This window comes from Scyliorhinus torazame, chromosome 24 (assembly GCF_047496885.1).
Source record: "Scyliorhinus torazame isolate Kashiwa2021f chromosome 24, sScyTor2.1, whole genome shotgun sequence".
In the NCBI taxonomy this organism is placed as follows: Eukaryota; Metazoa; Chordata; class Chondrichthyes; order Carcharhiniformes; family Scyliorhinidae; genus Scyliorhinus; species Scyliorhinus torazame.
Genome location: NC_092730.1, coordinates 38,440,378 through 38,464,212, shown reverse-complemented (window position 1 = coordinate 38,464,212; position 23,835 = coordinate 38,440,378). Strand labels below are relative to the sequence as shown.

General features: G+C 49.4%; 1 protein-coding gene across 1 annotated transcript in view; it reads right to left on the bottom strand.

The window, feature by feature from the left end:
• LOC140400017 (histone H2B-like) overlaps positions 1–21,130 on the bottom strand; it is a 60,555-nt gene extending 39,425 nt beyond the window's left edge. The window contains exons 1-2 of the mRNA XM_072489510.1: positions 21,064–21,130; positions 20,648–20,732 (exon numbers count right to left, since the gene is read on the bottom strand). The gene's annotated coding sequence lies outside the window, so the exon portion shown is untranslated. The remainder of the gene's footprint in view (positions 1–20,647; positions 20,733–21,063) is intronic.
• Positions 21,131–23,835: the final 2,705 nt, after the last annotated feature.

The following is a 23,835-nucleotide window of genomic DNA, read 5'->3' as shown; positions in this document are numbered from 1 at the left end:
GGGATTTACTCTCTCTCTGATACATTGTGTGACTGTGGGATTTACTCACTCTCTGATACAGTGTATGTGTGGGATTATCTCTCTCTGTGATACAGTGTGAGTGTGGGATTTACTCACTCTTTGATACAGTGTGTGAGTGTGGGATTTACTCACTCTCTGATAGTGTGTGAGTGTGGGATTTACTCACTCTCTGATACAGTGTGTGTGGGATTTACTCACTCTCTGATAGTGTGTGAGTGTGGGATTTACTCACTCAATGATACAGTGTGTGTGTGGGGCTTTACTCACTCTCTGATACAGTGTGTGAGTGTGGGATTTACTCACTCTGATACAGTGTGTGAGTGTGGGATTTACTCACTCTGATACAGTGTGAGAGTGTGGGATTTACTCACTCTCTGATTCAGTGTGTGAGTGTGGGATTTACTCACTCTCTGATACAGTGTGAGTGTGTGGGATTTGCTCACTCTCTGATACAGCGTGTGAGTGTGGGATTTATTCACTCTTTGATACAGTGAGAGTGTGTGGCATTTACTCACTCTCTGATACAGTGTGTGAGTGTGGGATTTACTCACTCTCTGATACAGTGTGTGTGGGGGATTTACTCACTCTCTGATACAGTGTGTGAGTGTGGGATTTACTCACTCTCTGATAGTGTGTGAGTGTGGGGTTTACTCAATCTCTGATACAGTGTGTAAGTGTGGGATTTACTCACTCTTTGATACAGTGTGTGAGTGTGGGATTTACTCACTCCCTGATACAGTGTGTGAGTGTGGCATTTACTCACTCTCTGATACAGTGTGTGTGTGTGGGATTTACTCACTCTCTGATACATTGTGTGACTGTGGGATTTACTCTCTCTGATACAGTGTGAGAGTGTGGGATTTACTCACTCTCTGATACTGTGTGAGAGTGTGGGATTTACTCACTCTCTGATACTGTGTGAGAGTGTGGGATTTACTCACTCTCTGATACAGTGTGTGAGTGTGGGTTTTACTCACTCTCTGATACTGTGTGAGAGTGTGGGATTTACTCACTCTCTGATACAGTGTGTGTGTGTGATTTACTCTCTCTGATACAGTGTGGGATTTACTCACTCACTGACATAGTGTGTGAGTGTGGGATTTACTCTCTCTCTGATACATTGTGTGACTGTGGGATTTACTCACTCTCTGATACAGTGTATGTGTGGGATTTACTCACTCTCTGATACAGTGTGTGAGTGTGGGATTTACTCACTCTGATACAGTGTGAGTGTGTGGGAATTACTCACTCTCTGATACTGTGTGAGTGTGGGATTTACTCACTCTCTGATAGTGTGTGTGGGGGATTTACTGACTCTCTGATACAGTGTGTGAGTGTGGGATTTACTCACTCTCTGATACAGTGTGAGTGTGGGATTTACTCACTCTCTGATACAGTGTGTGAGTGTGGGATTTACTCACTCTCTGATACATTGTGAGTGTGGTTGTATTACTCCAGCTGAGGCCTAACTAACGTTTTTATAGTTCCAGCAGAACCTGCCTGTTCTTAAACTCTGTGCATCGGCTATTAGAGACAAGGGTACCATAGGCCTTGCATTTTAAAGCTCACGGTCGTGACCTGTGGGTGGATCTCGGGAAGGTGACAGGAGGGTGGCGATAATCCAGATTGCAGGAGGAATGGCCAATGGTCACGACCAGCTTTTAAAAGTGCCGGCCGTGAGGCCGTTTTAAGATTAACGGCCATCCCGCGCATGCCTGCCTTATCAAGTAGTGCGCAAGGTGGACCGGCTCCTCCTGATGTCAGTGCACAGTCCCAGGCCAGTTATTTTCAGCAAATTCTGGAATCCTCCCACCGGAGGCGGCGCCAGAGAGCAGGTCACACGCCCCGTACGCTGACATCACGTGTTCTGGGCCCGAGAGAGATTCCTCCATTTTGCAGCTGCCAGCAGTGCTGGAGTGAACTCCAGGGCCTCTGGTGAACAACCCATGAAGAAGCTGAAAACAGGAACAAAGCAGCACAATGATGATTATTTGAGGGGTGGGTTTATAAATTGTGCCACTGCAATCAGGAGTCAAATTTCATGGGTGTTACATGCAGGGAATTACTGGCAAATGAATGTTTAAAACCTCAAATTATCAAAGACATTTGACGACTAAGTATGGTGAGTTCGAGGACAAACCTCTGTAATTTCTGTCAATGGATGCAGTGAGATCTTAAATCATCAGCTGGAGTCATTATCAGAAATGTAACATTGAATAACAAAGCAAGTGAGATCGTGGGGACCAAGCAGGCTCACCTGTCACATTAAAGTCAAGTGAAAATGGTGAGTCGCGAAGATCAGCCGGCGATGGTCGCAAAGGCCGCCCAGCGTGGGTCCCGAAGGATGGCCGGTTGGTAAAAATGGGACCCCGGTTAAAAAGTTTGATCCACACTGCCATAGGCTTCCTTACCCATTGTATCCAGCTGCTCTGCTACCTTAAGGTACTGGTGTACATGCACACCAAGATCCCTCCGGTCCTTCGTGCCTCCCAGCGTCCTGCCATTTATCATGTATTCTCTGGTCTTGTTTGTCCTGCCCAACTGCATCTCTTCCAAATTGAATTCCGTTTGCCACTGATCAGTCCATCTGTGTCCTCCTGTATTCGGAGGCTATCCTCCTCAACATTTACCACCCCACCAAATTTCATATTTGCAGCAAACTTACTGATCAACCCTCCTATATTCATATCTAAAGCATTTGTATCAACCACAAACAGCAAGGGCCTCAACACTGATCCCTGTGGGAAACCACTGGATATGATCTTCCAATCAGAGGCTCGGGGCTGGTTTAGCACAGTGGACTAAACAGCAGAACAATGCCAGCAGCGCGGGTTCAATTCCCGTACCGGCCTCCCCGAACTGGTGCCGCAATGTGGCGACTTGGTGCTTTTCACAGTAACTTCATTGAAGCCGACTTGTGACAATAAGCGATTATTATTATTATTAGAAAGACACTCCTCCACCAACAGCCTCTGCTTCCTGCCACTCAGCAATTTTGGATCCAATTTGCCAAATTTCCTTCAGTCCCTGGGGCATGTGTCTTCACATCAGTCTCCCATGTGGGACCTGATGAAAAGCCTTGCTGAAGTCCAAGTAGATTACGTCAAATGCATTTCACTCATCTACACACCTGTTCACCTCTTCATAAAATTCAATCAAGTTGGTCAGACATCTCCTCCCCTTAACCAAACCACGCTGACCTTTTAATATCTGCCTCTACAAATGCAGATTAATTCTGTGTCTCAGATTTGCTTCCAATAGTTTCCCCACCACACAGGTTAGACTGACTGGCCTGTAGTTTCCTGGTTTATCCTTTCCTCTCTTCTTCAATAATGGTACCACATTGGCGATCCTCCAGTCCGCCAGCACCTCTCCTGTGGCCAGACAGGAATTAAAAATTATTGCCAGTGTCCCTGCTATTTCCTCGCTTGCCTCACTCATCAGCCTGGGATACATTTCATCTGGCCCTGGAGCTTTGTCTACTTTGAAGCCTCCCACTCAGAACCTCCTCTCTGTCTATATTAATCTCTTTAGTTTTATTACATTCCTTCTCCCTGCTTTCTATACCCACACTGTCCTTCTCACGGGTGAACACTGACACAAAGTACCCATTTCGAACCCCACCTACATCCCCCGGCTCCACACTCATGTTACCACTGTGATCCATCATGGGCCTTACTCTGCCCCAAGTTATCATTTTACCCTTAATGTACTTTTAGAACAACTTAACAACTTTATTTTACCTGCCAGTATCCTTTCAGTATCTGGTGCGACCGCATTTGGAGTATTGCGTGCAATTTTAGTCGCCGCATTATCGGAAGGATGTGGAAGCATTGGAAAGGGTGCAGAGGAGATTCACCGGCATGTTGCCTGGTATGGAGGGAAGATCTTATGAGGAAAGGCTGAGGGACTGAGGCTGTTTTCGTTAGAGACAAGAAGGTTAAGAGGTGACTTAATTGAGGCATACAATAGGGCAGCACAGTGGCGCAGTGGGTTAGCCCTGCTGCCTCACGGCGCTGAGGTCCCAGGTTCGATCCTGGCTCTGGGTCACTGTCCGTGTGGAGTTTGCACATTCTCCCCATGTTTGCATGGGTTTCGCACCCACAACCCAAAGATGTGCAGGGTAGGTGGATTGGCCACACCAAATTACCCCTTAATTGGAAAAAATGAATAGGGTACACAAAAATTTTATTTATTTTTTATTTTTTTTTAAATTGAGGCATACAGGATGATCAGAGGATTGGATAGGGTGGACAGTGAGAGCCTTTTTCCTTGGATGGTGATGTCTAGCACGAGGGGACTTAGATTTAAATTGAGGGGAGATAGATATAGGACAGAGGTAGGTTCTTTGCTAAGAGAGTAGTAAGGGCATGGAATGCCCTGCCTGCAACAGTAGTGGATTCGCCAACACTAAGGGCATTCAAATGGTCATTGGATAGACATATGGACAATAAGGGAATAGTGTAGATGGGCTTTAGAGTGGTTTCACAGGTCGGCACAACATCGAGGGCCAAAGGGCCTGTACTGCGCCGTAATGTTCTATCTTCATGTCTCCTTTTTGCTCTCCTCATTTCCGTTTTAAGTCCCCTCTTGCACATTCTGTACACCTCTGGCACGTCTGCTGTTTTGAGCCCTTGATATCTGCCACAAGCCTCCCCTTTTCTACTTATCCAACGCTGTATATCCCTCAATATACATGGTTGACTGGATTTGTTGGTCCCACCCTTTTCTTGATTGGAACATGTTGGCCGTGTACTCACCCTATTTCCTTGTTGAATGTGTCCCACTGTTCTGTCACAGATTTACCTAATGGTGTCTGTTCCCTATCAACTCTGGCTAAATCATATCTGATCTTATTAAAATCAGCCTTCCTCCATTTGTGAACTTTGATCTCAGGTCCATCCATCTCCTTTTCCAGAACTATCTTGAATCTAATGAAGTTATGATCACTGTCTGCAAAATGCTCCCCCAACAATACTTCAACCACTTGTCCAGCTTCGTTACTGAAAATGAAGTCCAAGACCGCTCCTCTCTTGTCTGTCCTTCTACGTACTGGCTTAAAAAGTTCTCATGGATGCATTTTAAGAATTACGCTCCCTCTAAACCGTTCACACTATGACTACCCCAGTTCATATTGAGGAAGTTGCGATCCCCCACTGTTCCCACTATGACAACCCTATTACTTTTCCACTTCTCTGAAATTTGCCTCCATATTCACTCTTCTATTTCTCTCGGATGGTTAGGGGGCCAATGGAACACTCCAGCAATGTGATTGCTCCTTTTTGGTTTTTAAGTTCTTCCCATTTGGCTTCAGTATAGTTCTAATATCTGGGCCCCGCAAGGCTGCCTACTTAGCCCCTTACTATCCTCCTTGTACACACATGATTGCGTGGCAAAATTTGTTTCCAACCCCATCCACAAGTTTGCTGATGATACGATCATAGTGGGCCGAATCGCAAATAATGACGAGTCAGAATACAGGATGGAGATCGAGAACCTAGTGGAGTGGTGTAGCGACAACAACCTCTCCCTCAATGCCAGCAAATCTAAAGAGCCGGTCATTGACTTCAGAAAGCTAAGAACTGGACACACCACGGTCAGCATCTATGAGGCCGAGGTGGAGATGGTTAGCAGTTTCAAATTCCTAGTGGTTCACATCTCCAAAAATCTGTCCTGGTCCACCCACATCGACGTTACCACCAAGAAATCTCAACAGGGCCTTTACTTCCTCAGCAAACGAAGGAAATTCAGCATGTCCACATTAACTCGTACCAACTTTTACAGATGCACCATAGAAAGCATCCTAGCTGCTGCATCACGGCCTGGTATGGCAACCGCTCGGCCCAAACCCGCAAGACACTTCAGAGAGTCGTGAACACAGCCCAGTCCATCACACAAACCTGCCTCCCATCCATTGACTCCATCTACACCTCCCACTGCCTGGGGAAAGCGGCAAGCACAATCAAAGACCCCTCCCACCCGGCTTACTCACTCTTCCAACTTCTTCCATCGGGCAGGAGATACAAAAGTCTGGGAACACGCACAAACAAACTCAAAAACAGCTTCTTCCCCACTGTTACCAGACTCCTAAACGACCCTCTTATGGACTGACCTCATTAACACTACACCCCTGTATGCTTCACCCGATGCCGGTGTCTATGTAGTTACATTGTGTACCTTGTGTTGCCCTATTATGTATTTTCTTTTATTTCCTTTTCTTTTCATGTACTTGATGATCTGTTGAGCTGCTCGCAGAAAAATATTTTTCACTGTACCTCGGTACACGTGACAATGAACAAAATCCAATCCAGTTGAAGAGCTTTCTAAGATGTCATCTCTCCTTACTGCTGTAATTCATTCTCTGATGAAAATTGTGACACTCCCTCCTCTTTTACCTCCTGCCCTATCTCTCCTGGAGATCCTGTATCCTGGAATATTGAGCTTCCAATCCTTCCCCTCTCCCAACCGTGATTCAGTGACAGCAAATACATCATAACCCCATGTTCTCACTTCATCTGCCTTGTTCGTCAGACTCGCAATCTCGCTGTGATATAGAACGCATACTTACTGTTTACTGCTAAGTTAGTGTGTGTGAGTTTTATCCTCAATGTCTCTGTGATATATAATGCATATTTTACTGCTCCCTGCTCAGTTACTGGTGTGTCAGAGTGAGAGAATGTGAGTGTGTGTGTGTGTGTTTTATTTTCAATATCACTCTATGATATATAACACGTATTTTACTGCTTACTGATCAGTTATTGATGAGTGAGTGTGTGTTTATGTGTGTGAGAGATTGTGAGTGATCGCATTAATGTGTGTGAGAGCGAGCGCGCGTGAGAGCAAGCGCGTGTGTGAGATTGAGCGCGTGTGTGAGAGCGAGTTCGTCTGTGAGAGCGAGCGCGCGTGTGAGAGCGAACGCGCGCGTGAGAGCGAGCGCGCGCGAGAGCGAGCGCGTGTGAGAGCGCGAGTGCGTGTGAGAGCGCGAGTGCGCGTGTGAGAGCGAGCGCGTGTGAGAGCGTGAGAGTGTATGTGTGTGTGTGAGCATGAGTGTGTGTGAGCATGAGTGTGTGTGAGCATGAGTGTGTGTGAGCATGAGTGTGTGTGAGCATGAGTGAGTGAGCATGAGTGAGTGTGAGCATGAGTGAGTGTGAGCATGTGTGAGTGTGAGCATGTGTGAGTGTGTGAGCATGTGTGTGTGTGTGAGCATGTGTGTGTGTGTGAGCATGTGTGTGTGTGAGAGCATGTGTGTGTGTGAGAGCATGTGTGTGTGTGAGAGCATGTGTGTGTGTGAGCATGTGTGTGTGTGAGCATGTTTGCATTTTACCCTCTATCTCTCTTTGATATATTGCACATATTTTCCTGTTCCTGCCCAGTTACTGGTGTGTGTGAGAGAGAGAGTGAGCGTGTGTTTTACCATCATTGTCTCTCTATGATAGATGATGCATATTTTACTGCTTTTTACTCAGTAACTGTTGTGTCAGAGAGTGAGAGTATCAGAAAGTGTGAATATGAAAGAGTGTGTGTGTGAGGGAGCGTGTGCAAGTGAGTGTGTCAGTCTGTGTGAGGGAGTGTGTGAGTGTGAGAAATAGTCTGCAGGAGTGTGTGTGTGGAGGGAGAGAGTGTGTGTTTTACCTTCATTGTCTCTCTGTGATATATAACATATTTTACTGCTCAGTCACAGGTGTGTGAGTGTTTTATCCTCACTGTCGATCAAAAATAACATATTTCACTGCTCAGTAACTGGCGTGTATGTGAGAGAGAGTGTGTGTGTGGGGAGAGCGCGTGTGAGCATGTGTTGTACCCTCACTGTCCCTCTGTGAAAACAGCAAGAAGTCTTGCTGGAGAGGGATAGGGCCATACGGCAGGGCAAGGTTTATAATTGGGGGAGGGGGGAACTTCCGGTTGCGGCTATGCGGAGCTAAGTCGCACATTCGGCGGCTCCCACAAAAACGGACTTTTGGGCTCTTTTCAATGCCCCCAACGGCACTTTTTCAACGTTTCCCAGTGTGGGAAGGAGTCTACAACAGCTCCCCGTCAGTATATGGCTTCAACTAGGAGCGGGGTGAAACAAAAGGTGGTGGTGGACCCGAAGAAGGTGCGAGGGAAGAAGGACAAAATGGCGGCGGGCGGAGACCAGGCAGCGTGGATGCAGTGGGCGGAAGAGCAGCAGGAGGGTATCCAGCGCTGCTTCAGAGAGAATAAGATGGACCTGCTAGAGACGATGAAGGCTTCTATTGATAAGCTGCTGGAGACACAGGCGGCCCAGGGAGTGGCGATCCGCGAGGCTCGACAAAAGATCTCTGACAATGAGGACGAGAGCTTAGGCCTGGCAGGAAAGGTGGAGGCGCACGAGGCGCTCCACAAGAAATGGCAGGAGCGGTTCGAGGAGATGGAGAATTGGTCGAGGTGGAAGAATCTGCGGATTCTGGGCCTCCCGGAGGGGCCGGACGTGGGGGCCTATGTGGTCACCATGTTGAACTCGCTGATGGGAGCGGGGTCCTTCCAGGAGCCCCTGGAGCTGGAAGGGGCCCATCGAGTGCAGGTGAGGAGGCCCAAGGCTAATGAGCCTCCGCGGGCGGTGCTGGTGAGGTTCCATCGGTTCGTCGATCGGGAGTGTGTGTTCAGGTGGGCCAAGAAGGAGAGGAGCAGCAGGTGGGAGAACGGGGAGGTTCAGATATATCAGGACTGGAGTGCGGAGGTGGCGAAGAGGAGGGCCGGGTACAATCGAGCAAAGGCGGTGCTGCACAGGAAGGGGGTGAAGTTTGGCATGTTACAGCCGGCGCGACTGTGGGTTACCTACAAGGACCGGCACCACTATTTTGAGTCTCTGGAGGAGGTGTGGGCCTTTATTCAGGCCGAGAAGTTGGACACAGATTGAGGGTCGGGACGGGCGATTGGGGACTATGGTTGATATGCTATGTTTCTTTTTGTTTCGAGGGGGGGGCTTTTGTACTGCTCCAGGTTTCTTTTTCTTTGTGTTTTTTCTCTTTTGGGTCGGTGAAGGTGGCTGGGGCGGGTTGGGCACTGTTTTGGTTGGGTTGCTCGGGGGGGGGCTCTTGAAAGTGAGATGGGGCCCCGCGGGGGAGGGGGAGGCCCGAGTCAGGGGTGAGGGGACAGGGCCTGTAAAAGGAGCTGCGTCAGAGGTGGCGGGGCCTGGTAGGTGGAAAGCGCGGGCTTTTTCCCACGCTGAAGACTGGAGGGGGCGGGGAAGCGAGGGTTGTTTCCCGCGCTTAGAACAGAAGGGGGAGGGGGAGAGCCTATGGATGGGGACGGGAGAGGAGGGTGTGCCACACAATGGGAGGAGTCGAAGGAGAGGCGGGAGTGGCCGGGGTCAGCAGGAGACAGCTGACTTGCAGAAGTGCAATGGGGGGAGTAAATCAGCTAGGATGGGTCCTAACCGGGGGAGGGGGGTTGAGTGGGGGGAAATCGAGCTGCTGCTATGGTCAAGGAGGAGCTGGAGAGAGTGGGGGTGGGGGGGGACTAGACGGGGGTATGCCGCTGTGGGGAACGGGCCGGGTGTGGGGTGTGGGCACGTGGCTGGCCAAGGAGGGGTCATGGCTAGTCGGCGGGAGAGGGGGGTGGGTAGCCCCCTGATCCGGCTGATAACCTGGAATGTAAGGGGACTGAATGGGCCGATTAAGCGGGCCCGCGTGTTCGCTCACCTGAAGGGGCTCAAGGCGGATGTGGTTATGCTTCAGGAGACACACCTGAAGGTGGCAGACCAAGTAAGATTGAGGAAAGGGTGGGTAGGTCAGGTGTTTCACTCGGGGCTGCATGCCAAAAATCGAGGGGTGGCGATCTTGGTGGGAAGGAAGGTGTCGTTTGAGGCGTCGAGCATTGTGGCAGATAATGGCGGCAGGTACATAATGGTAAGTGGTAAGTTGCAGGGAGAGAGGGTGGTACTGGTCAATGTGTATGCCCCAAACTGGGACGATGCGGGTTTTATGCGGCGTATGTTGGGTCGGATCCCAGACTTGGAAGTGGGGGGCCTGATAATGGGGGGAGACTTTAACACAGTGCTGGACCCGACACTGGATCGCTCCAGGTCTAGGACGGGTAGGAAGCCGGCGGCGGCTAGAGTGCTGAGGGGGGTTTATGGACCAGATGGGAGGGGTGGACCCTTGGGGATTTGCAAGGCCAGGGGCTAGGGAATTTTCATTCTTCTCACATGTCCATAAGGGTTATTCCCGAATCGACTTTTTCATCTCGAGTTGGGCGTTGATAGCGAGAGTAGAGGATACTCAGTATTCGGCAATAGCCATTTCGGACCACGCCCCGAATTGGGTGGACTTGGAGATGGGGGAGGAGAGGGACCAGCGCCCGCTGTGGCGCTCGGAGGTGGGGCTGTTGGCGGACGAGGAGGTGAGCGAGTGGGTCCGAGGAAGTATAGAGAGGTACCTGGAGACCTACGCCAACGGGGAGGTCCGAGTGGGGATGCTATGGGAGGCACTGAAGGCGGTGGTGAGGGGAGAGCTGAACTCCATTAGGGCCCACAAGGAGCGGAGGGAGTGGGGGAAGAGGCTGGTGGGGGAGATGGTGAGGGTAGACAGGAGGTATGCGGAGGAGCCCGAGGAAGGATTGTTGAGGAAGAGGCGCAGCCTCCAGGCCAAATTCGACCTGGTGACCACCAGGAAGGGGGAGGTGCAGTGGAGGAAGGCCCAGGGGGCGATTTACGAGTATGGGGAAAAGGCAAGCCGGATGCTGGCGCATCAGCTTCAGAAGCAGGATCCGAGCCCACGGGAGGAGGGAGGGATGGGCCGCTTCCTGGACCAATTGAGGTTTCCAAAGGTGGAAGAGGGACTGGTGGCGGGATTTGGGGCCCCAATTGGGCTGGAGGAGCTGATCAAAGGGATAGGAAGCTTGCAGGCAAGGTAGGAACCGGGGACGGACGGTTTCCCGGTCCAATTCTTGAAAACATATCTGGACCTGTTGGGCCCACTGTTAGTTAGGACCTTCAATGAGGCAAGGGAGGAGGGGGCTTTGCCCCCGACGATGTCCCGGGCACTGATCTCCTTGATCCTGAAGCGGGACAAGGATCCCCTGCAGTGTGGGTCTTACAGACCGATTTCCTTGCTAAATGTAGATGCCAAGGTGCTGGCGTAGGTCTTAGCCTTGAGGATTGTGTGTCGCAGATCATCCATGAAGACCAGACGGGGTTTGTGAAGGGGAGGCAGTTGAACGCGAATGTGCGGAGGCTTTTGAACGTTATCATGATGCCGGCGAGGGAGTGGGAGGCGGAAATAGTGGTAGCGATGGACGCTGAGAAAGCCTTCGATAGGGTAGAGTGGGGGTATCTGTGGGAGGTGCTGAAGAGGTTTGGGGTTGGGGAGGGGTTTGTCAGGTGGGTTAGGCTGTTGTATGAGGTCCCGATGGCGAGTGTGGCCACAAACAGGAAGAGGTCAGAGTACTTTCGGTTGCACCGAGGGATGAGACAGGGGTGTCCCCTATCCCCCCTGCTCTTCGCACTGGCGATTGAACCCCTGGCTATGGCACTGAGGGAGTCAAGGAACTGGAGGGAGTTGGTGCGGGGTGGGGAGGAGCATAGGGTGTCACTTTATGCGGACGACCTGCTGCTGTCTGTGATGGACCCGGTGGGAGGAATGCCAGAAGTAATGAGGATTCTGAGGGAATTAAGGGACTTTTCGGGGTACATCCTCAACATGGGGAAGAGCGAGCTGTTCGTAGTTCATCCAGGGGACCAGGAGAGGGGGATTGGCGAGCTCCCACTAAAAAAGGCGGAGAGGAGCTTCATGTATCTGGGAGTCCAGGTGGCCAGGAGCTGGGGGGCCCTGCATAGGCTTAACTTTACAAGGCTGGTGGAGCAAATGGAGGAGGAGTTCAAGAGGTGGGACGCGTTGCCGCTGTCCTTGGCGGGTAGGGTGCAGTCAATCAAAATGACGGTGCTCCCAAGGTTTTTATTCCTGTTCCAGTGCCTCCCCGTGTTTATCCCGAAGGCTTTTTCAGGCGGGTTAACAGGAGTATAATGGGGTTTGTGTGGGCGCGACGGACCCCGAGGGTGAGAAGGGTGTTCCTGGAGCGGAGGAGAGATAGGGGGGCACTGGTGATGCCCAACCTCTGTGGATACTACTGGGCCGCCAATGCGACGATGGTGCGCAAGTCGGTGATGGAGGGGGAGGGGACCGCATGGAAGAGGCTGGAGACGGCATCTTGTGTGGGTACGAGACTGGGGGCGCTGGCAACGGCACCGCTGCCGCTCCCTCCAAGGAGGTATACCACGAGCCCGGTGGTGGTGGCTGCCCTCAAAATTTGGGGGCAGAGGAGGCGAAAGAGGCCGGAATTCTGGCCTTTGCATCCCTGGTAGCCCGGCGAAGGATTCTTCTTCAGTGGAAGGATGCGAGACGGCCAAGCGTGGAATCCTGGATCAACGATATAGCGGGGTTTATTAAGTTGGAGAGGGTGAAATTCGCCTTGAGAGGGTCGGTACAAGGGTTCTTTAGGCAGTGGCAACCGTTCTTAGACTTCCTGGCAGAGCGGTAGACATTGGTTAATGGCAGCAGCAACTCGGGCGGGGGGGGGGGGGGGGGGGGGGGGGGTTCACTTTATTTTTTTTGTTTTTGTTATTTGCACTGGAGGGTGTGAGGGGTTGGATATACTTGTTGTATTAAGTCAGGGTGTCAATGTTAATTTATTATTTCTGTACAGGGCGGGAGGGGGATATGGAGGGTTGTTTTTCTGGACTGTGTTTTGTACTTAACCCTGTTGGGTTTCTTTTTCATTTTGTTATTGATATTTTATGAAAACCTTTAATAAAAATTATTTTAAAAAAAATAATAATAATTGTGGGAGGGGTAATGATGATGCGATTAGGCAAGAATTCGGAAGCATTAGATGGGAACAGAAACTGTCAGGGAAAAGCACAAATGAAAAGTGGAGCTTGGTCAAGGAACAAATACTGCGTGTCCTTGATAGGTATGTTGCTGTCTGGCAGGGAGCAAATGCCTGTGTGAGGGGACCATGGTTCACAAAAGAGGTTGAATGTCTTGTCAAGAGGAAAAAGGAAGCGTATGTAAGGATGAGAAAACAAGGTTCAGTAGGGTCGCTTGAGGGTTAGAAAGTAGCAAGGAATGAGCTTAAAAAAGGGCTTAGGAGAGCTAGGAGGGGGCATGAGAAGTCCTTGGCGGGTCGGATCAATGAAAACCCCAAGGCTTTTTCCTCTTATGTGAGAAATAAAAGAATGACCAGGGTGAGGTTAGGGCCGGTCAAGGACAGTAGTGGGAACTTCTGTGTGGCATCAGAAGAGACAGGAGAGGCGTTGAATGAATACTTTTCTTCAGTGTTCACCAAAGAGAGGGGCTATGTTTTTGAGGATGTGTGTGTGAGACAGGCGGGTAGGCTGGAGGAGGTAGATGTTCTGAGGGAAGATTTATGAGGAATTTTGAAAAATCTGAGGGGCAACATGTCCCCTGAGCCAGATGGGAAATATCCTCGGTTTCTTTGGGAGGCATGGGATGAGATTGCAGAGCCTTTGGCTTTGATCTTTGGGTCCTCACTGTCCACGGGGATAGTGCCAGAGGACCGGAGAGTGGCGAATGTTGTTCCTCTGTTCAAAAAAGGCAATAGGAATGACCCTAGTAATTATAGGCCGGTTAGTCTTACTTCGGTGGTCGGTAGGTTAGTAGAAAAGGGTCCTGAGGGATAGGTTTAATGACCATTTGGAAAGATTGCCCAATTAAGGGGCAATTTAGCTTGTCCAATCCACCTAACTTGCACATCTTTGGGTTGTGGGGGTGAAACCCCCGCAGACACTGGGAGAATGCGCAAACTCCACACGGACAGTGACCCAGGGCCAGGATTCGAACCCGGGTCCTCAGCGCCGTAGGCAGCAATGCTAACCACTGTGCCACCGTGCTGCCCTCGGTGGTCGATAAGTTCATGGAAAGTGTCCTGAGGGATAGGATTAATGACCATGTGGAAAGATGCAGCTTAATCCGGGATTGTCAACAAGGATTCGTGAAGGGTCTTGCCTCACAAATGTGATTGAATTCTTTGAGGAGCGAAGTGTGCAGATGAAAGTAGAGCAGTTGATGTACTATACATGGATTTCAGTAAGGTTTTGGATGAGGTTCCCCATGGTCAGCTCATGAAGAAAGTAAGGAGGTATGGGATCGAGGGAAATTTGGCCAATTCGATAAGTAACTGGCTATCACATAGAAGACAGAGGGTGGTGGTGGATGGAAAATTTTCAGACTGGAGACCAGTTACCAGCGGTGTACCACAGGGAGCAGTGCTCGGTCCTCTGCTATTTGTGATTTTTATCAATGACTTGGAGGAGGGGGCTGAAGGGTGGGTCAGTAAATTTGCTGATGACACCAAGATTGATGGAGTAGTGGATGAGGTGGAGGGCTGTTGTAGGCTGCAAAGAGACATTGATAAGATGCAGAGCTGGGCCGAAAAATGGCAGATGGAGTTTAACCCCTGATAAGTGCGAGGTGATTCATTTTGGTCGGACAAATTTGAATGCGGATTACAGGGTCAACGGCAGGGTTCAGAGGAATGTGGAGGAACAGAGAGATCTTGGGGTTCACGTCCACAGATCTCTGAAGGTTGCCACTCAAGTGGACAGAGCCGTGAAGAAGATCTATAGCGTGTTAGTGTTTATTAACAGGGGCTTGTGTTTAAGAGCCGTGGGGTTATGCTGCAACTGTACAGGACCCTGATGAGACCACATTTGGAGTATTGTATGCAGTTCTGGTCACCTTATTATAGGAAGGATGGGGAAGCATTGGAAAGGGTGCAGAGGAGATTTACCAGGATACTGCCTGGATTGGAGGGTAGGTCTTATGAGGAAAGGTTGATGGATCTAGAGCTTTTCTCATAGGAGTGAAGGAGGATGAGAGGCGACTTAATAGAGGTTTATAAGATGATGAGGGAGATAGATAGAGCGGACGTTCTGAGACTATTTCCTCGGGTGGATGTAGCTGTTACAAGGGGGCATAACTATAAGGTTTGGGGTGGGAGATATAGGAGGGATGTCCGAGGTAGTTTCTTTACTCAGAGAGTGGTTAGAATGTGGAATGGACTGCCTGCTGTGATAGTGGAGTCGGACATTTAGGAACTTTCAAGCGGTTATTGGATAGGCACGTGGAGCACACCAGAATGACAGGGAGTGGGATAGTTTGATCTTGGTTTCGGACAAAGCCCGGCACAACAGAGGGCCGAAGGGCCTGTTCTGTGCTGTACTGTTCTATGTTCTAACAACACCAGGTTCAAGTCCCACAGGTGGTGCTTCGAAACAAACCTTTTGGACTTTAACCTGGTGTTGTAAGACTTCTTACTGTGCTCACCGTAGTCCAACGGCAGCATCTCCACATCATCTCTGTGATATATAACATATTTTACTGCTTAGTAACAGGTGTTGGAGAGTGTGTGAGTGTGTGTTTTACCCTGACTGTCTGTCTATCATATACAACATATTTTGCTGCTCCCTGCTCAGTTGCTGGAGTGTGTGAGTATGTGAGAGTGGCGAGAGTGTGTTTTACCCTCACTATCCCCCTGAGACATACAATGCATATTTAACTGCTTACTGCTCAGTGACTGGTGTGTGAGAGAGCATGAGTGTGTGTGAGAGATAGTGTCTGTATGGAGAGTGTGAAGGTGTGATTTGCCCTCATTGTTTCTCCGTGATATATGATGCTCACTGGTGTGTGTGTGAGAGTGTGTGTGTATGAGTGGGTGCTTTATCCTCACTGTCACTCTATGGTACATAACATATATTTTACTGCTTACTGCTCAGTTAATGGTTTATGAGTGTGTGCGTGAGTGAGAGAGTGTGTGTGAGATTCTCAGTGATGTCTAAAACCTTGTAATATTCAGTTAACGGTGTGTGTGTGTGAGAGAGAGAGTGTGAGCAGAAGAGTGTGTGTGGGCGTCAGTTTTAAGACCATAAGACATAGGAGCGGAAGTAAGGCCATTCGGCCCATCGAGTCCACTCCACCATTCAATCATGGCTGATTTCAACTCCATTTACCCGCTCTCTCTCCTTAGCCCTTAATTCCTCGAGAAATCAAGAATTGATCAACTTCTGTCTTAAAGACACTCAACGTCCCAGCCTCCACCGCCCTCTGTGGCAATGAATTCCACAGACCCACCACTCTCTGACTGAAGACATTTCTCCTCACCTCTGTTCTAAAGTGACTCCCTTTTATTCTAAGGCTGTGCCCCCGGGTCCTAGTCTCCCCTGCTAATGGAAACAACTTCCTTACATCCACCCTATCTAAGCCATTCATTATCTTGTAAGTTTCTATTAGATCTCCCCTCAACCTCCTAAACTCCAATGCAAATAATCCCAGGATCCTCAGACGTTCATCGTATGTTAGGCCTACCATTCCTGGGATCATCCGTGTGAATCTCCGCTGGACCCGCTCCAGCGCCAGTATGTCCTTCCTGAGGTGTGGGGCCCAAAATTGCTCACAGTATTCTAAATGGGGCCTAACTAATGCTTTATAAAGCTTCAGAAGTACATCCCTGCTTTTATATTCCAAGCCTCTTGATGTGAAAGTGTACAAACTCAGCAATAGCATGATGGGAAAAATAGCCAATTTATGTAACCAAGTGTAGGACAGCTGTGTCAGCTAAGTGCCAAGATCAGACCCTGACAAACTAGACAAAGCTAAGAATCCACATAATTGTATCATACAAGGCCAGAAGAGGGAAAATAGTGCCTGACCTTATTAAAACCTGATAACAAAGCCACGATCTAGGAATGTCCTAATAACACAACCTCCTCATGTCCTAGGTTCATCTGCGTCAAGGCATCATGAGGGCAGAGGTAAAAACAAAATAGGACCACGTCTTAAACCCTCTAAAGACAAAATACTGCAAATAAGCCGAGTCAGGGTCTTTCCATGACAACATGTTTGATCAGAAGTTATGACTGTATTGACATTTTTGAACAAGGTCTGTTTTTGTAAAATGATACAGCTTTTGTATAAATATTGAACGTTTTCTCCATGTCTTTGCGAGCTTGAGAAAGAATGAGGTTTACCTTAACAGCTCTCTCTCTCTCTCTAACCTGTAGCCATCTGCATGCAGACTTTGGTCAATAAAGACAAAGTTAGTTTTATCGAAACCAAGGTGTAAAGTTGTTTTTGTCACAGTCTTGAAGTAGGAAAGATTTTAAAAGACGACATTGCATTTGCATGAATGACAACATTGCATTTGCTTTCTTAATTACGGACTCAACCTGCAAGTTTACCTTTAGTGAATCCTGGACCAGGACTCCCAAGTCCCTTTGCACTTCAGCATTATGAATTTTGTCACCGTTTAGAAAATAGTCCATGCCTCTATTCTTTTTTCCAAAGTGCAAGACCTCGCACTTGCCACATTGAATTTCATCAGCCATTTCTTGGACCACTCTCCTAAACTGTCTAAATCTTTCTGCAGCCTCCCCACCTCCTCCATACTACCTCCCCTCCACCTATCTTTGTATCATCGGCAAACTTAGCCAGAATGCCCCCAGTCCCGTCATCTAGATCGTTAATATATAAAGAAAACAGCTGTGGCCCCAACACTGAACCCTGCGGGACACCACTCGTCACTGGTTGCCATTCCGAAAAAGAACCTTTTATCTCAACTCTCTGCCTTCTGCCTGACAGCCAATCGTCAATCCATGTTAGCACCTTGCCTCGAATACCATGGGCCTTTATTTTACTCAGCAGTCTCCCGTGAGGCACCTTATCTAAGGCCTTTTGGAAGTCAAGATAGATAACATCCATTGGCTCTCCTTGGTCTAACCTATTTGTTATCTCTTCAAAGAACTCTAACAGGTTTGCGAGGCACGACCTCCCCTTACTAAATCCATGCTGACTTGTCCTAATCCGACCCTGCACTTCCAAGAATTTTTCTCCTCATTGTCTCTGTTGATATATTAGTTTATGCTGCTCAGTTACTGATATGTTTGAGAGTGGGTGTGCGTGAGAGAGAGTTGGTGTGTGTGAAAGAGGGGAGTGGGCGTGCGTGTGTGAGAGAGAGTGGGCGTGCGTGTGTGAGAGAGAGTGGGCGTGCGTGTGTGAGAGAGAGTGGGCGTGCGTGCGCGAGAGAGAGCGGGCGTGCGTGCGCGAGAGAGAGCGGGTGTGCGTGCGCGAGAGAGAGCGGGTGTGCGCGAGAGAGAGCGGGTGTGCGCGAGAGAGAGCGGGTGTGCGCGAGAGAGAGCGGGTGTGCGCGAGAGAGAGCGGGTGTGCGCGAGAGAGAGCGGGTGTGCGCGAGAGAGAGCGGGTGTGCGCGAGAGAGAGCGGGTGTGCGCGAGAGAGAGCGGGTGTGCGCGAGAGAGAGCGGGTGTGCGCGAGAGAGAGCGGGTGTGCGCGAGAGAGAGCGGGTGTGCGCGAGAGAGAGCGGGTGTGCGCGAGAGAGAGCGGGTGTGCGCGAGAGAGAGCGGGTGTGCGCGAGAGAGAGCGGGTGTGCGTGAGAGAGAGCGGGTGTGTGTGTGTGAGAGAGTGGGTGTGCGTGAGAGAGAGTGGGCGAGCGTGAGAGTGGGTGTGCGAGCGAGTGAGCCTATGTGTATTTAACCCTCATTGTCTCTTTTTGATATATAACACATATTTTGCTGTTGCTGCTCAGTTACTGGGGTGTGTGGTGAGTGTGTGAGAGAGAGAGTGAGAATCTATTTGACCATCACTGTCTCTGTGATATATGATGCATATTTTACTGCTCACTGCTCAGTTACTGTTGTGAGAGTATGTGAATATGAGAGTATGTGAATATGAGAGTGTGTGTGTGAGAGAATGTGCCACTGTGTGTTTGGGAGTGTCTGAGTGTGAGAAATAGTCTGCGTGAGTGTGTGTGTTTTACCTTCATTGTCTCGGTGATAAAAAACACATATTTTACTGCTCAGTTACTGGTGTGCGAATGTGTGTTTTACCCCCACTGTCCCTCTGCGATATAAAACGCATATTTAACTGCTTACTGCTCAATGACTGGTGTGTATGTGTGTGTGTGTGTGAGAGAGAGTCTGTGAGAGAAGGAACAAGAGTGTGAGAGAGAGAGCGTGAGTGTGTGTGAGAGTTAAAATATGTGAGTGTGTGCGCTTTACCCTCACTGTCCATGATGCATAACACATATTTTACAGCTTACTGCTCAGTTACTGCTGTCTGACTGAGTGAGAGTGTGTGAGTGAGAGAGTGAGTGCATGTTTTACCCTCACTGTATCTCTGTGGTATATATCACATATTTAATTGATTACTGCTCAGTGACTGGTGTGTGTATCAGAGGGAGAGTGTGTGTGTGTGTGAGAGAGTGTGTGTGAGTGAGTGTGTATTAACCTCACAGTCTCTCTGTGATATACAATTAATATATTCTTGATTACTGCTCAGTTATTGATTTGTGAGTGTGTGGGAGAGACAGTGCGTGGGTGTGTGAGAGTGTGTGAGAGACAGAGTGTGAGTGAGTGTGTATAAACCTCTCTGTTTATGTGTGCGATATGACATATTTTACTGCTTAATGCTCAGTTAATGATGTGAGAGTCCCTGTGATATGCACTGCATATATAGTGCTTCCTGCTGAGTTACTTGTCAGTGAGCATGTGCATAAGAAAACGCGCGTGTGTGTTTTACCCTCACTGTCTATTTATGATATATGGCATATTTTACTGCTTCTTGCTCAGTTGTTGGTGTCTGAATGTGTGAGAGTGTGTTTTCCACGGTAGCTGTCTGTCTCTGTTATAAGTGAGGGGAAAAATTAATTTGATTCTCTAACTCCTGTCTCTGTGCTTGCATTTGTAGCTGTCTGTCTCTGTTATGGGATTCTGGGTTTCATCTCCATCTGTAATATTATTTACAGATACACGAGAGGACAGGTAATCTCAGTCTGTCCACCTCTCTGATGTGCAAGATTTTATTGTGTTTTCTGTACTTGTCAATATCTGTTTTGTGAGTTAAGGGTGAACATTCTGTTCAGTATTGATCCTCCATTATTACTTTTAGTGATAACATTGATATGTTAAATGATCTATTTCCATGTCTGTTTCATGAGAATGACACTGTACCATTATATCTGAGATTGTGTGAGATATTTGGATGGGAATTTAATATTTTGTTTTGGGAGGTGTCTGGGTAGAAGTTTATGTTTAATTCGGCCCTTTTCAATAAGCTGTACTATCCGACCTTTCACTTGTATCAAAGGTTCACAACTTGTGAGAATGAAGGATGGCCTACAATTTGATAAGTGTCCCTTTGGAGAACTATTTCAACGTATCATTTTTCTGTTAATGCCTTATTCAAGTGTTTTGCTTCTGATATATTTTAAACTAAGAAAGTTACAAAAAAGTGCCAATGGATACTTGCACATTGATTGCTGAATCTATAGCCTAATTAATACTATACTGATTACTTTACAGATGAAACGCTGTTGTCAAAAGTTGATCCAACATTCCATGAGAGAGTAGGGGTGAATTGTGAAAAATTATGCTACCTGTCCTCTCGTGTATCTGTAAATAATATTTACATTTTCTCCAGAAGTCCAGATTTACTTGAATTTCTTCAATTGGATAAAGGGGACTGTTGGATTGGACATGTTCATCTGGGACTTGAGGCCTCTGCGAATCTGACTGCTTCTGCTCTGTGACGGTGGAGCTGTCTGTGTCTCTGCAATGTTGCATTAATATTGTACTTACAGACAGTTAGAAGGAGACGGCTGCACATTCACGTTGCTGAGGAATCATCAGAATCATCTTGGAACTCATCTTTTCATCTGTTGAACTGGGAAGAAGAAAACAAATTTCATGTAAGTTAGGGTCAGATGAGACCAATGATAGATAAATCCATTCTTTCAACTGATAATCAGTAAAAGAAAGAAAATACTCCACGAATCCTAACCCAGAATCAGACAAATAAGCCAGGCCCAAAAAGAGCTCTCCCTCCCCCCCGCTCACTCCAAGTCCCGGAACAAGATCGTGCTCCGCTGCGCCTCTTGCAAACAGCCCCCGATTCTCCCTGAACTCCCCCCGAGTCAGTAATGATCTCTGAGCCTCTTTGCTCACACTCTCAGATGGAGGTGCTGCTGCAATGAGAACGCTGTTTCCTCGCTGACCTGGGCCCTGATATTGACATTTAACTCAGTTTCAACAAAGCGATTCCACTCAGTGCCAAATGGAGAGTGTGTGGTGGAGGGATGCGCATGCGCTTAATCTCAGAGTGACGTCTCTGGGGCGTGGTTCACCGGGCATGCGCAGATCCTCGCAGCAATTCCGCATTGAGAATCAATGGGAGTATTCCCCATTTCACTGTCATCACATGTGGAGCAAAACCTCCTATAGAGCCCGTGTTGGGGGGACTGTGTGTGTGGCTGCAAGTGGCCCTGCGCCCTCGGGCTCAACCAATCACCTTTGTAGCTGTGTGTTTGTCCCAATGAGAGATTCAATTTGCAGTCATTGCCTGCAGCTTGTTTGTTATTACACTGTCACTCAGCCCCTCAAACTCTCACTTTCTGCAAACTACCTTTCCACTGAACCACAGAATTACTACAGTGTGAAGGAGGCAATTCGGCCCATCGAGTCTGCAGCGACCCTCTGAAAGAGCGCCCCAGCTCCGCCCACTCGCCGCCTTATCCCCATAAACCCGTAACCCCACTGAACCGACACACCCTTGGACACAGCGGGAATTCAGCATTGCCGACCCACCAAACCTGCACATCTCTGGCCTGTGGGAGGAAATCGGAGCACCCGGAGGGAACCCACCCACGCACAGGGGGAGAACATGCAAACGCGAGACAGGCAGTCACTCAACGCGGGTCCCTGCCACAGTGAGGCAGCAGTGGAAATCACTGTTCCACCTCCGGGCTTACTCACTCCCCTGGTTTACACACTCACCTGGTTTACTCACTGTTGTGGTTTACACACTCACCTGGTTTATTCACTTCCCAGGTTCACTCACTCCCCCGATTCACTCACTCTCCCGGTTTACTCACTCTCCCGGTTCACTCACTCCCCCGGTTCACTCACTCCCCCGGTTCACTCACTCCCCCGGTTCACTCACTCCCCCGGTTCACTCACTCTCCCGGTTCACTCACTCCCCTGGTTCACTCACTCTCCTGGTTCACTCACTCCCCTGGTTTAATCCAGTTCACTCGCTCCCTCGGTTCACTCGCTCCCCCGGTCCCCTCGCTCCCCCGGTCCCCTCGCTCCCCCGGTCCCCTCACTCCCCCGGGTTCACTCACTCCCCCGCTTCACTCACTCCCCGGCTTCACTCACTCCCCCGATTCACTCACTCCCCCGATTCACTCACTCTCCCGGTTCACTCACTCCCCCGGTTCACTCACACCCCTGGTTCATTCACTCTCCTGGTTTACTCACTCCCCTGGTTCACTCACTCTCCCGGTTCACTCACTCCCCTGATTTACTCACTCTCCCGGTTCACTCACTCCACTGGTTCACTCACTCTCCTGGTTCACTCACTCTCCCGGTTCACTCACTCTCCCGGTTCACTCTCTCCCCTGATATACTCACTCCCCTGGTTTACTCCCTCTCCTGGTTCACTCACTCCCCTGGTTCACTCACTCCCCTGGTTCACTCACTCCCCTGGTTCACTCACTCCCCTGGTTCACTCACTCCCCTGGTTTACTCACTCCCCGGGTTTACTCATTCCCCGGGTTCACTCACTCTCCTGGTTCACTCACTCTCCTGGATCATTCGCTCCCCTTGTTCACTCACTCTCCTGGTTCACTCACTCTCCTGGTTCACTCACTCCCCTGGTTCACTCTCTCTCCTGGTTCACTCTCTCTCCTGGTTCACTCACTCTCCTGGTTCACTCACTCCCCTGGTTCACTCACTCCCCTGGTTCACTCACTCTCCTGGTTCACTCATTCCCCTGGTTCACTCTCTCTCCTGGTTCACTCACTCTCCTGGTTCACTCACTCCCCTGGTTCACTCACTCCCCTGGTTCACTCACTCCCCTGGTTCACTCACTCCCCTGGTTCACTCACTCCCCTGGTTCACTCGCTCTTGTGGTTTACTCACTCCCCTGGTTCACTCACTCTCCTGGTTTACTCACTCGCTCTGCTGGTTCACTCACTCTCCTGGTTTACTCGCGCCCCTGGTTTACTCGCGCCCCTGGTTCACTCACCCTCCTGGTTCACTCGCTCCCCTGGTTCACTCACTCTCCTGGTTCACTCACTCTCCTGGTTCACTCACTCCCCAGGTTTACTCACTCTCCTGGTTCATTCGCTCCCCTGGTTTGCTCACTCCGCTGGTTCACTCACTCTCCTGGTTCACTCACTCTCCTGGTTTGCTCACTCACTCCTGGTTCACTCACTCACTCTCCTGGTTCACTCACTCTCCTGGTTCACTCACTCTCCTGGTTCACTCACTCTCCTGGTTCACTCACTCTCCTGGTTTGCTCACTCCCCTGGTTCACTCACTCTCCTGGTTCACTCACTCCACTGGTTCACTCACTCACTCTCCTGGTTCACTCACTCTCCTGGTTCACTCGCTCTCCTGGTTCACTCACTCTCCTGGTTTACTCACTCTCCTGGTTTGCTCACTCCGCTGGTTCACTCACTCACTCCCCTGGTTCACTCACTCTCCTGGTTCATCACTCTCCTGGTTCACTCACTCTCCTGGTTTACTCACTCTCCTGGTGTAATCACTCGCGCTGCTGGTTCACTCACTCTCCTGGTTTACTCGCGCCCCTGGTTCACTCACTCTCCTGGTTCACTCACTCTCCTGGTTCACTCACTCTCCTGGTTTACACACGCTCCTGGTTTGCTCACTCCGCTGGTTCACTCACTCACTCCCCTGGTTCACTCACTCCCCCGGTTCACTCACTCCCCTGGTTCATTCACTCGCCTGGTTCACTCACTCCCCTG